Below are 12,076 nucleotides of genomic sequence, written 5' to 3'. Positions count from 1 at the left end.
GATTATTTGTAATATCTCTTAAACTTTTGAAATTGTACATTAATTATGAATATTTGGAAGTGTATTTCAGGGTACACTCAGCATTATTGAGTCAATAGGGGGAGCTCTCACATTGCTTTTTTTACGTATCCCACAAATAACAGATTTTACATGACCTTAATTGCAAAGATTGGGGTGGATTATTTCATAACAATCAGGTATTGATAAAACAGAAGAACCTCATTATCCATTCCAACAATGTCAAGGTAGCCCATCTACTGTGTGCCTTTAACTCGAGAGCTTTTTCACTATCCATCTAAGCACACGTTTGTCAGTCTGTTTAAGCCATTTCAGAAGTTGTTTTCTGTTTGTCTTCTGGACTTCAGCTCCAAATGAGGTTAAATAATCTACCTTTGATTTGTATTCAAACCAATAAGAGCTAAAAGCAGCAGGAAAGGTTTATAGAGATTAAAAACCAGGAAACTATTTCGTTAGATCTGCACTTCTGTGGGTTGAACTTGCTACACACACAACCTGACATGTGCACTTAAATTATTATTATTCAATTATATATTTCAGGGTTTGGATTCTCTGTTCTTTATTGGTTTCTTTCCTCCTCCGTGTGTTATATGTAATTTACTGCCTTAACTCATGAAATATAAAAGCAGTTCATCATTGAATCTTTAGAAGGTTTGCTTTCTTTAATTGAAACAGATCTCTTTTACATTAATTAGAATATGAAACATGGGTTGTGAACTGTTAGCTTTCAAATGAAACCCAGACATTAATGTTCAGGTAAAATGGAAATGATACAACACAATTTTAATAGATATTTCTTCAATAAAGTTGTGGTTTATTTTTAGGATGGAATTTTATTGCTCTTGGTGATTTATACCTACTTTATCTAAGGGTTCGTGGTGGCCAACAAATAACGGCTCGTATTTTTTGGACATTTTTCCCTGAAAACATAACTATTTTAAAATATGGAAAAGTAATTTATAAGCGAAATGAAAAAAGCTTACATGGAAGATTACATAAAATACATCTGTCTTTTCCAGGCATTGAGATATATAAACAACTCGTTAAAACCTTAAAATGCCAAAGGAAAGACAAAGATTCTTTTATTGCAATGAACTTTTGAAAATATCTTTTTTTAACTTTAAAGCAGTAAAATTTTACTTTACATGTGAATAAAGATCTTGATTAAAGTAAGTGTGCACATATATCTTTCCACAATGTCACTTCAAGAGCTTTCTTCAAAGAATTCAGTGATAGAGCAAAAACAGAGAAAAAATAAATAAGTTTGGCAGCCAAGAAACTTTTTCAGTGAAAGTACAGCCTTTTGTTTTGGACTGCAAAGTTTTTTTCTTTTTATGTCAAATGAAATTTTAAGATCACCTATGAGTTTGGAACTGAATCCTTGACTGCCAAATCTGATTCCAATCTTTAAAATCTGTTTTTGTAATACTGCCAGCAATGCACTAACTTTAAATAAGTAGCAAGACATATTGGCAAAAATATACGTGGTTAATCAAATAAAACTATGTAGCAGTTTGGGAACAATCAATCAACTTTCAGAATCTTTTAAGTATGAAGCTGCTGTGAAGACATCGTGACTTGTGCTGAAATAATGCAATCAAACAGCATGAGCAGCTGCTTTTGAATTCATCCTCCCTTTTGTTTTTCAGTTTTCATAGACTGCCTCTTAACTATGAATTTTATAAGTTTTTGAAAGAAAAAAGCTGGCAAGCCTACAACTCCAACTAACAGAGAGAAGTATACAGTTGGAAGCTGAACACACTTCCAGAACTGCCAACTTGAACTTACCTGATTAACTATTATTGTAGGGATTGCACTTGAAATGCCTCATGATGACTGACATTATTTCACTGAAAAGGAGCACATGTGTGTGATGAGACTTAAGCACTTTTTATTGTTTTTCATAACTTGGTTATGATTCTTTTCAAATAATAGGTAGCATTACCTAAAAAATGAATCTTGATACCCAAACATTAACATGTTGTATTCCTTACAAACTCCATTTCTGTTATGTGAAAAAGTATTGCTATTTTTAATACATGTCAATTCCAGTCCCATAAATACTCCACTTATCTTAAAATATTTGTTTTAAATCAGAAGCCAAAATTTTATTTTACAAATTAATTATTTATGAAACAATTTTAGTCCCTGTAGTTAAATTACAATGTTTTTTTCTTATTTTGTTATTAATTCTTCTTTTTTTGTATTTATAGGTGTAATCACATGGAATTTTAAGATTTGAAATGCTAATGAAAAATTTGGCTCTGTCGAACCAAAATATCAGATCTAACCAAATTTAAAATTCAACTTTTAAACACTTGAAAATATTGCTTCTCCCTTTGCAGTGTCTGAGGTTAACTTTGCTTAGTCTTAATAGTGGCCAATAACATTAGTTCTTAACACATTAAGTTTCTTTATAAGGTTTCTTTGGCAAGAAAGGATGGATGTTTCTCATTTATACTTATAGTATATTTTAGTATGTTTTAGTATAGTTATGGTATGTTTTATCAAATGTCCCTAGATTTTATCATAGAGATAAATCTGAGGATTATTACTAGTTTTTTTTTAATTTTAAAAGATTTTACTTATTTATTTTTAGACAGAGGTGAAGGGTTGGAGAAAGAGAGGGAGAGAAACATCAAAGTGAAACATCGCATGCCCCCTACTGGGGACCTAGCCCGCAACCCAGGCATGTGTCCCGGACTGGGAATTGAACTAGCAACCCTTTGGTACTCAGGCCGGTGCTCAATCCACACCAGCCAGGGCTGAGGCTTATATCTGAAGTGAAGATGAATACATATTTGAAAAACACATGAGCTACAGGGGTAAAGTTAGTTTTGGAGCAATGTTCATAAAAGCATTGCAATGGATATAATGCTGAATTCAGAGCTGGAGAAAGATATATAGATAGATAGATACAGATATAGATTTATATATATATGTATGTTTTAAATAAGACATTATGTTAATCAACATTTGTTATATATATATATGTATATATATATATATGTATGTTTCTGTATATTGAGTACTCATGTTTATTAGAAGTATCACCCTTATGGAAGTCAAAGTGTAGGTTAGCATAAATAAACCCCAAACAGCAACGAGAAAAAAAGACCAAACTCCTGCCTCACGCACACCACCCTGTCCCCCACCCTTATCCCCACCCTTGGCTGCCTTAACTCTTTCTTAATCTCTAGGTCCTAGGAGAGAAGCCTTCTCTGCCCACCTGAATTTACCCATCTCTCCCCTGAACCTGGACAATCTTGTTATTCTAGGACTGCACACTCTAGTGTCAGGCAGGAAGTGGAAACTGAGGCACGTGCCAGTTGGTTCTGCAACAACCCAGCAAAATTGACAGCCCCTGTCAGTTTGGGGTTTTTTTTTGGGGGGGGGTGATTTTTTTGTTTTTTCCATGAGAGGATGAAGGTACAGTGTTGTCAGAGCTTAAGACTTTTCAACTATTCAAGAAATTCAGACATTTTAAATGTAAAATATCCTCACTTTTAAATTATAACTCAGTATTTTAAAAAATATCCTGTGAGCCAAGACACTATTTGAGCAAGTTATAGGTGGCATGCGGGCCACCAATGTGGTTTCTAAGAAGATGCCATGAACTGCATCTTTGAATTAAAAATGCAATGAAGAAAGTAAAACACATTCCTACCGAGTTGGAAAAATATATGTATATGTATGTTTTTATCTACATTTGTTTATATTATATTTAAATTTATACTAAAGCTCATATATAAACTTATGTAATATAATGCATGTTATGTGTTATATATAATACTTTATACTTTTATTTAAATGAATACATATGTTTATATTTGTATTTATATTTATATTGCCCTATTTGACAGCTTGAGGCTCACAATGAGGAAACTTAAGGTCAAGGTAAACCTGGATGGCTGGCTAGAAGAAGGGTACAGTTGTAAAAATGCCGACCTTATTACCTGGGTTTGAATCCAAGTTTTCAGGCAGCTTGTTTTTCTGACCTTTAATACCACCTCTGAATCTCTGATAAACACAGAGCTAAGCTGAGAAGAAAAGGTATTTACAGCACCACCTTTGGATAACTTTAAAGCTGCTCAAGTATTTTCGCAGTGACTGGAGGGGATGGAATGCTGGGAAAATAACAGCACTGGGAACAAAGCGGACTGGTTTTATCTCAACTTTTTATATTCAACTGAAGCACACTTCACCTGTGAAGAGTGATTATTAAGTTTCTTTCAAGGGAATGGGGCCTGTAATTCCTGAATGCTGCAGGTGTGAACCCCTACAAGCCTTTTCTCTGAGTGAAAGAACGTTAATCATTATTCATGGGTGAGATAGTCCATTTATTCCACACCAGAGAAGGAATTTCGTTTTTTATCTTCTTAGAACATGAGACCTTCAATTTTATAAGCTTCACAACAATGAAAGATTCTTTCTTAGAATTATGTTTGTTAGGGTTGTTCTTATCTCATGCTTGTTTTTTTTCAATACTTGAATTCATAGTTCCTAAAATGTCTACACAAATCTGAGATTAAAATAGCAATTATTGAATTATTCAATAAAATGTCCAAAGACATTGGTTATTCTAGACCAATATTTGTATCTTTGAATAGAGAATAAATCCCATCACAATGAAATCCAAGGGGGTGGTTGTACTGGATTTCATTTGTACTGAATGTTGCTTGAAATAAGTGAGTCATTGGCTGGAGTTTAGACATCTTTTGATTGTGGAGTGATTGTAATTTGTTGTGGAAATCAGTTGACAGTGTACATTCCTGAATATAGTATTTCTTGACAAGCTTTTAATGCTCTTATTTAATTCCTCACTTCATACATTTTACCCATTTTCAAGCCATTTTTATGAGACTGACGTGCTACCTACTGTGCTAACGAGGCACCTTCAAGCCATTTTTAAAGTGTTAAAAATAACTTGAAATATACGCGTATATATACTCCTTCACATAGGTATGGCTCATCTCTTGTTTTTGTTTTCAAGCAACAGAGTACACAAAGGATAAACTGTATAGTTCCCGTGGGCATCAAGCTGATGTCGAAGACAAATCAGATACTTTAATGGTTTAAAATCACTTTTCATTTGCTTGTAGCATTTTAATCATTTCTGACTGAATAAAAAACAAACTTTACTTCCCAACAAGATTATGTTCAGACTATATGCTGACTAACTAAAGAGATCAGTTCATTAATTCTTTCCTACTGAGATACAGGTTATACATCATATATATATGACATAACAGAGAAATTCAGTCATGTTGAACAGCCAATAGTTAGATAAAAGTATGAAAGACGTTGGAAGAGAAACTGTAAATATTAAATTTAAAAATATAATAATGAAATGACTGTCTTACTCAATTTAATCAGATTATCATTAGAGAATTATATTATCTATCTATATATATCTAATCATTGTAATTATATTACAAAACCAAAACTTAAATTGGGGGCCAAAACCTTGTCCACTTCTCGCTAACGTTTCACTCTTAAAACAAAGAGACTGCAATCCTAAATTTGGTCAGAAAGAAGATAGTAAGTTTACAGTTTATGTTTCTCCTGAAAGAGTTAGAGAGGACTTGTTCTGCAGTTTGAATCTATAGAGATTTTTCTCCTGCGAACTAGCCTGAATAAGTAAAAAGCTCATAGATTTGTTTTTACTTTTTAAAAAACTTTATTTGGGAGATTTCCCCAAATATTACCCAATACACAATAGGAAAAGAGTTGGGCCAAGGATAAGAAATTTAGCCACCACAAATTCAGAAAAACTTTCACTTTTCTATTATTGGAAAGACCTGAACCTCAGCCTGTGCTACCATGTGCTGCGGTGAGACATTCATTTACTATATTGAGGGGAAATTGCCTCCCGCATTTTATCAGTCATCTGGGTGAAGAATTACAAGGTAGCCCTTATGGCTATGCCTAGCACAGGGACCTAAAACCAGGGACAACTCATAAATCATAACCCATCAGACAGTAAGTCATTCCACAGTGTATTTCTGTTTGCTAAGAAAATGTACCTGTTAAAATTCATAGAGGATTGAACCATCTTCTCCAAAGGTGAAGATAAATTAAACTCTGCAGACCTGCACATTCATCAGCTGTATCATAAATACAACAGCTTCAAGAGGCATCCCAGCTGACCCTCTGACTTTTCATGTCCAGTTGGCTTCTTGTTGCCTTTACTGGATTGTGATGGTTTCTTCCCTAGCTTCGTGGTGTGGCTTCTTCAATTCATCCTTAGTGATATGCAACTTACTACTGCTTCTCTCTTGCTTGCTCTCTTTGGTGTATGAACTGAGTCTATTTTTAGATCCTGCCTATCCTTCAGACCGTCCAGGGGTGGCCTGTGAAAAGACCAGTGCTCAGTCCTGAGAGCTGTCAGTGCGCCCCACGAGAGTATCTGAGGTCCACCTTTCCACGCAGTGCGAACTCTACTTCCCATTAAAACATAAATTCTAGAAGGGAAGACATGTTTCATTGTTAAATGTTTCCATGCTTTATTGAATCCCAACCCCAATGAACTATATTGTTGAATTTAAACACTTGGGTCTGCATTTCTCCTGAATCATACCAGGAACAGTGCCGAACAGCTTCCCCAACAACTTTCTCAAAGTGAAGTAGAAATTGCTCTCAAATGCTAGTTATAAACGTGTAATCTGAACTCCAGCCACTCCACAGGGCTGCAGAAGAATTTACGATGTGCTAAATATTTCCTTTGTTCTTCCCAGTGGTAGCCTGCTGTAGCAATTAAGGGAGCAACTGGCTCCACATGTAAACTGCTAGAATTTTCTAAAGAATTGTTGATAACTGTTCAACAGGCTCAATGAACAGGGTTTTCTTACTGTGCAGCATTCTGACTTTTTAATTTCCTTTCAAGGTTGCAGTTTTTGAAATTTTTGTTAAAATTTTCTCCCTTCTTTCCTGGTGCCTTTCCACTGCCCCTTTGCAAGGAAGGAGGAGAGGTCAAGATGACTGCTGTAAGCCAATGAAGCCCAGGTTCTCAGACTCCTAACACTGCAATCCTTTTTAAAGCCATATAAAGGTCCTTTGTGTTGCTATCACAAACACCTCTGACCTCCTCTTTCTCATTTTCATAGAAAGTGACAGCCCAGTCCCATCCTTCATAAAAGGGCAAAAAAAATCTGCCAATACCGTACTTCTTCAGAAACCAGACACTATTAATCATCAGCAGGAGGCAGTATGGCTTCAATTAACTACACAGTATACAATAAATTCTCAGTTATTCAGTGTGTGTGTGTGTGTGTGTGTGAGAGAGAGAGAGAGAGAGAGAGAGAGAGAGAGAGAGAGAGAGATATGAGCTTATTCAATGCTGGACACTCTTTTAAAGGCTTTACATGTATTTATTCTGTGAGGATGACACTATTATTCCCATTTCGGAACTGAAAAAAAAATAGAGAAGTTCAATATCTTGCTCAAAATCATGTAACTACTTAGTGGCAGTGCTAGAAATAATTCCAAAATAAAGGACTCTGGCTGAGAGAGCAAATGTTTTTGAGAAGCATTTTGGGGAAGTAGTTAAGAGCTAGACTGTAGCATCACTCAGTTGCTATGTAATCTCAGGCAAGTTGCTGGGCTTCTCTGGGCCTCAGATTCATCATCTTTAAAGTGGGATAACAGTGCCCAACTCTCCAGGCTTTGGTGTTAGCATATATTACACACTCAGAACAGTGTCATGTATACCACAAGCTCAATGTAGATGATACTTTTTGTAATGCATATTAATTTTTCACAAATAAGCCTTAAGGAATAGGAGGAAATTAGCTACACCTTACCTCTAGGCTAGTTGCAAGAGACCCAAGTTGACGTGTGTCACAGTTTCATGGAGAAAAAGTTATGTACATAAATTATAATACATGTGATAATGCAGGGGTGCTATTTTTTAAAAGGCAGGGTCATGACAGCAGGATTGTGAACTCCACCATTCTGAAAGGGAGTAGCATGTTTAGGGAAGACTTCAAAAATGTGCTAGACATTATCCTACCCATTATGAATGTGACTGAAACACTTGAAGAGATAAGCGCTGAAGAGTAGGAGTTATTCATCAGTGAGATAGAAAAATCCCAGGCCTGGCAACAGCATAGGAAAGCAGGGACAAAGAGAGGAGAAGGTGTGATGGACCTAGGGAACAGCTTGGTTACGGTGCATGCATGTGTTTGGATATAGGACAAAGTGAGGAGGACGTGGCCAGAGACTTTCAGAGGTTGATTCATACACAGCTGATAGATTGTCCTCCCAAAAGGACAATTCTAAGCAAGGTCCTTCCCTATTCCAAAGCTGCCAACATTTCTCTACCATTAAGGGTTGAATTGTGTTCCTCCAAAATTCTTATGCAGAACTCCTATGCCCCAGTACCTCAGAATGTGACCTTTGGAAACAGGATCCTTGTAGATACAATTAGTGAGTTAACATTAACACAGGGTCATACTGTAGTAGGAAAGGTCCCTAATCCAATATAACTGTGTCCTTACAAAGAGGGAAATTTTGGACACATAGATAGATACACCCAGAGAGTACACCATGTGAGCATGAAGGCAGAGACTGGTGCTCTGTACACTATATTCAACAATTTTTAATTAATAAAATAGACTTAGGTTTTCATTATTGTAGTTGTACTCCAATTACACATATATTATTCCAGTTGTCATGGTTCTTTATTCATAGGTACTTTGTTCCTTTAATTTTATAACAAATGTTTTAATATTCTTATGTACTAATTCTATCATCTCTCATTGCTGGTTCTGTTTCTACTGACTGATCTTTTGTCCTCATTATGGGTTACATTATTTTGCTTCTTTACCTGGTTGGTAAATTTTGATTGGATGCCAGACATTGTGAATTTTATAATTTTTGGCACTGGGTTAATTTTTTGTACTTATTGGAATGTTCTAGCATGCAAATAAATTTCTTGGTATCAATTTTAATGTTTTCTTTTAAGCTTTTTTAGTGTGGGTCTAGAACAGCCTTGCATTGAGGGATGATTTATTTTCTCATTACTGGTGAAATGTTTTCCAAGGATTCTATGTCCCATACATGAGGTGTATCGATTCTTGCTGAGAACACAACCTATTTCCAGTCCTGTATGAATTTGGGGGAGGTTTTTCCAGACATTTCTCACCAGTGGTTACTTCTCTCGATTCAAGTGTTTTCTTCTTATATATCCATACCATTCAGTCAGAGATTTAAGGAAGTTTCTCTACAGATCGCTGGGGTTCTTTTTCTGTGCAGATCATTTTCCCTGATTCTGCCACTCAAATTCCAGCCCCCTGGGCCTCACTAAACTCCCAACCCTATCTCTTCAACTTGACACCATTGAGGTCTGCTTGCGCTCCTCCTCCCTACCCTATGGCATAGCACCTTTCTCCTGGCAGATACCTGGATCTCACTTTATTTGTTCCCCTTCTCTCAGGAATCACTGACCTATGCTACTGACCTATGCTACTGGCTAGTGTCTGAAAAACCATAGTTTCAGAGATTCAGTCCTATTTTCCAGCTGTTTAAGGTGGAAGAGAACTTTTGTTACCGAACAAGAGGAGGTCCGAGGGAGGGGCAATACAATATTTGGCCCACCTAGGGATGCCCAAAACTGCTATACAACAGGGGCCCCTCCCGAAAACAAAATACTAAAATCTACTGGGCCCTTCTGTCCGCCGCCAGTTGGAAAGACATCTCTTAATGCCAGAGATTTGTGAAAAGGAAACAAAATGTTTATTTAATGCTATTCAGGCCTAATGCCACCACTAAAATATCAAAGTCCTTTAGGGTATACACCTACACCCACACAGCGCTCCCTTCTCCCACTGTCCCAACTCCAGGTACCGTAAATCAGGAAAAGAGCACACGTCCCTTTTTCAGGCCGCTGGCACCGTCAGCTGTGTCACCGTGCAGGCAGGATCTCGAGTTAATCCAAAGTACTGCGGTACCCTCTCATGGTCCACTGGCAAGAGTCCTTTGTACCCAGTTCCAGTCAAAGTCTCTCCTGCTTTTCAGGCCCCTCGGCCAAAGGGGGCACCCCAAAGCCGCGTGGGCCTCTTCTACCAAAGCTGCAGGAGTCTGCACTCCACCAAAAGCATGTGGCTGTCTTCACCTGGCTGCAGGGATCTCCATTCTGGCAAAGCTGCGTGGTTTTTCCCTTTCATCTGGGAAAGAGGGGGTCCGCACCCTGCCAAAACCACGTGGCTCTCTCTCATCTGGCCAAGCGGGGACCCTTCATGTCCTGGAGCCAGTCTTTTCCAAGCTCCCACACAGGCACTCCTCACTCCGGAGCGCAGACCCTAGTTACATTCTGAGTCCAATCCCTTCTCACCCCGGAGAGCAGCCCTTACTTCCCATCTTGAGTCTCTGCCACAAACTTCTCCCTCAGGAGCACAGCCCCTAGTTACATTCTGCTCAGTCCCCCAAGTTCCATCCTCAGTGCTCCTGCTAGTTCCATCTTGAGTCCCTTCCACTACCTTCTCCTTGGCTCCAAACTTGGCCACTGCTATTTAACATATCTATGAAACCAGTTAAAGGTTATAGATATGTTAAATAACCATTCCTCCAGAGGTTAGCTCCAAAACTGTTGCTATGCAAAATAGCTCTCAATGGCCCTGGCTCCATTCTTTCTTCCCCCTGTGTGGGGGGGTGGTGAGGACATCTTATATGTCTCTCCAATATTCCTGTACACTTTGAATTCTGGACACCATTCCAAATCTTTTTTTGGGGGCCCCCCGGCTGCACCCTGTATCACTTTTAACCTTGGTTACTCTACAAAAGCCTGTAAAGTATTCACGCCATTGTACTTGTGAACATTAATTACAAACTGCTGTGAAGAGTATAGAGACTGAGTGAAGTGAATTTGCTCTTGGGAATAAGTATCTCGCATTATGTATTGCTCTTAAATCTTTCACTTTATGTGTTGATATTTTCTTTTCATCATGGATGAACCATCTAAAATACAGTTTGGGGAAAAGATCTATAAGAACTGGATAAATTCAGAGCTTTGGAGTCATTCAAATCTATGTTCTATTCCTGACTTCATCACCTCAAGTGACATAATAACGTAAGGCTACTGACTTAAATCTTATGAACCTGCCTTCTTTGATTGTAAAACAGAAGCTAGCACAATAATCCCATTCCCTCATGTTTGTTTGTTTGTTTGTTTTTGGTGGGGATTAAATGCCCATGATTCTCTGCAGCTTTTATAATTAAACTTTATTCTGAAATCCATGCAACAGGATGGATCAAGAATTACATGTGACGTTCTTAGTGGAGTCTACCCCCAAACAGGCACCCAATAGGTTTCCTTTCACATCTCTTCCCACCTCCCCAAACAACAGGGAACTTACTGTAATGGGAAAACAGGAGGAATGAGAGTCTAAGCTCTGCTCTTCTAAAATTTGGGGCATTTTCCCATGCGCTGCTTTGCTCAAATGAATAGGCAGATAAGCCTTGCTCAACTATTTTACCACTCTGTATCTTCAATATGAGTCCAAAGTGTAATGATGCATTAGTTCATTTTTCATTTTGATAGACTTTCTTCATGTTTTTCTTCTTCCAGGAACCTAACATATGATTTTGCTTATAGCTAAACCAGTATTTCTTATACCTTTTATTCCCTGTCTCATTGTTTCCTGTTGTTCTCACATCCTCCACTGGGTTCTTCCAAAGATTAATTTATTATCCTTGTATACTGTGCTAATAACTCCCACATATTCACTTTAACTCTGCCTTTGAAATTTCCACTAACATCATTTAGTTACCCTTTATCATAGTTTTGTTCTCCATGTGCCGTTGCTCCCACCATTATCACACCATCATTCCAGTCACAAAGACTTCTGCTTCTTCCTCTCGAGTTCTCCGATTTCTATTCTCACATTACGAAGTCCTCATGATTATTCCTCTATGAAGCCTCAATCACAGAAAATGCTTTCTCAGAAGGAGTAGTTTGTGGTGAAGTGGAAAGAGAGTAGAACATGCTGACCAAAAATCGGAGTCTGAATCCAGGTTTGCAGGACATTACGTATCTTTAAAATAGGGATCATAATAAACC

Source organism: Artibeus jamaicensis, unplaced genomic scaffold (assembly GCF_021234435.1).
Source record: "Artibeus jamaicensis isolate MK-2021 breed Jamaican fruit bat unplaced genomic scaffold, CSHL_Jam_final contig_387, whole genome shotgun sequence".
Classification (NCBI taxonomy): Eukaryota; Metazoa; Chordata; class Mammalia; order Chiroptera; family Phyllostomidae; genus Artibeus; species Artibeus jamaicensis.
The sequence above is the reverse complement of the archived record's forward strand: the minus strand, read 5'-3'. Positions refer to the sequence as shown.